Genomic DNA, 2,498 nt, shown 5'->3' on the forward strand with positions numbered 1-2,498 from the left:
AAAGGTCTGGAGAGAGGAGGCAGCAATGTTTAAGCAGTTTCCTCATTTTAATTGGCTCCACTTCCAAAGATGCACAACTTCAAGACGACTTTTTTAAATGTGTACGCCTGTGCACCAGGAAAAATGCATTTGTTCTCTGGTTTATGAATGCCCTAAAGGCATGCAGCATGATTTATTTTCTCTTGATTTATCATAAACTTGACATAAGTTGTTTTCTCGTGATCTAGACATAACAAAATAGCTGGTGACGTCAGACAGTAAAAAGAAAATAATAACACTTGCCTTCTTCTTAGGGTTTTTTCTGATTGGATTGTTAAAAACGCCTATCCCGGTGTGAACACGCCCTCTAAAAGTTGGCTTACCCACCGCCAATAAACGCTACAAGAAGAAGAAGAAAACGCCCTATTTTTGTTCTTGAGCTGGACGGCTGCAGTCCTGGATTCAGTGAGAGCTGAGTAACAAATCACTCTCAGGAGAAACCCTGAACAAAGAGTCATCAAAGCTTTCGGACGCAGCTGCAGCGATCTTCTGAGGAGAGCTGAGCAGTTCACGGTATTTCTCTTATTTAAACAACTGTAAAACACAATTTACACAGTATGTTTGCAACAATAAACGAGTTAGTTTCTGTCTTGTTTCCATCGTGTTTTCTGACTTCTAAAAGACATTTAGAGCAGCAGGCAGTAAGTAGGTCTATGTGAGGAAAACATGTGAAGTAAGAACTGAGTTTTTGTATGTTCGTGTAAATGATTCGATGTTTGCAGTGATAATGTTGCTGTTAAGTCTCGTGATCTATGAGGGGAATTAATGCGAACCAATATTTATATATACTTTATTATACTTTATAATACTTTATAAAGTATTGCTGCTGCGATTTTATTGATACTCTTTTTTTTTAGATTTTTCTTTGGAAGATCAAATCTGTTTGAGAGATAAAGTTAGTTTTAAGTTCTATATTCCGTGGATAATCGCGTTGTTTAAGGAACCGTCTGCAAATTCCAGTGAAAAAACTAGTATGTGTACTTGTATAAAGACGGGTAATTGAGGTAAATGGTTGAGTATGGCTCTTTTTCTGAGTTCATAAGAAGAGAGGTATTGGCAAAATGTCACATGTATTAAATCAGTCGGGACACCAGCAATGTACTACAAACCTGTTGAATGAAAAATTATTTTGATTATAATAATTAAAGAAAAAATCAACTGTAGAAAGTTATTCTTATTACTAGGAACCTTCTACAAGTTTGTATGTTAATAGGCTACTACTTGGGCAATTTCTACATTTAAAAGCAAATTTGAACTGTGAGACGGTCCCTTAGGCATCATGTGGTGTTATAACGAGTCAAAGCATTCTCAGGTGTAAATGTACAGCTATAATGCACCTTGGCAGTAGTCATGGGCTGGTATGATTGTGACGGTATGATAACCTCAAACAAAAATATCACAGTTCCATGGTATCACACTATTGCAGGTACAGCTCTAAAATGTGTTATTTTTAAATGTCTTGGTAAAAAGAAAAACAAATTTTGATCAGTAGTATTTGTTCATTTCTTCTTTGGTTTGTTTCCTAAAATATCTGCTGAATTGTGGGCTTTTTGCAGCTTTTGATGTGAATGCTTGATTTGCTGCTAAAGCTGCTGCTGCCCTAAAAAGAAGAAAAATAAAGGCTGTCATGTTAATTTAACCTAAATCTGTAAATACAGTTTCATATTAGTTTAACTTTTAATTAAAATATTCTTGCAAAAACGTGTTTTGAATATATATGTATATAATTTCATGTACATAATTAGATTGTATAATTTAATAATAGCCCAATTTGAAGCAAAAACCATGTTTTAAATTCAGTTCAATACAAGTATATTTGTATAGCGCTTTTCACGATACAAATCATTGCAAAGTAACTTTACAGAAAATTAAGTTTCTACTAGGGCTGGACAATAATTCAATATCAATATGTATCGCGATATAATTTTTTTCAATAACGGTGATATGATTTTTAAACACATTTCCGATATTTCGATATACATTACCAGTTTCCCATACATTGATTTATTTGTGGCGTTTGACTTCGTTGAATAAACATGAGCACTGCACGTTTCAAAATCATAACACGGCGCGGGTGTTTTAAATGAATATATCTCTGAAGGGAACCGACTGTCTTCAGAATAGTTTCGATGGCATTTTATCTGATAAAGTAGCGTTCATGAGCGGAGCAGCTTTGTTTACAGCCGTTACTGGAGAAACCGCTAGTTCTGCTGCTCTCACAGCGCCTCCTGCTGGCAGACAAGCAGTTTGCATTTTCAATAATAAACCCATTTCCAGCAACATGCTTTTGTTGTTGCTCTATTTTTCTAACTCGGAGCATGTTTCATACTCGTTATCCTGGTTAACGCACGTTTCAATCTATAAGAATAATCAGCCTACACTACCAGTCAAAAGTTTTTGAACAGTAACATGTTTTTTTTTTCTTTTTTCTTTTTAAGAATTCTCTTCTGCTCACCAAG

The 2,498-nt window shown here is 35.0% G+C and overlaps 1 long non-coding RNA gene across 1 annotated transcript in view; it reads right to left on the reverse strand.

The window, feature by feature from the left end:
* Nucleotides 1-459: 459 nt before the first annotated feature.
* The window catches only part of LOC107576203 (uncharacterized), a 4,455-nt gene continuing 2,416 nt past the window's right edge, over nucleotides 460-2,498 (reverse strand). The window contains exon 3 of the long non-coding RNA XR_001608015.1: nucleotides 460-538. This is a non-coding gene — a long non-coding RNA (uncharacterized lncRNA). The remainder of the gene's footprint in view (nucleotides 539-2,498) is intronic.

The sequence above is a fragment of the Sinocyclocheilus grahami genome, unplaced genomic scaffold (assembly GCF_001515645.1).
Source record: "Sinocyclocheilus grahami isolate Dianchi unplaced genomic scaffold, SAMN03320097.WGS_v1.1 scaffold3334.1, whole genome shotgun sequence".
In the NCBI taxonomy this organism is placed as follows: Eukaryota; Metazoa; Chordata; class Actinopteri; order Cypriniformes; family Cyprinidae; genus Sinocyclocheilus; species Sinocyclocheilus grahami.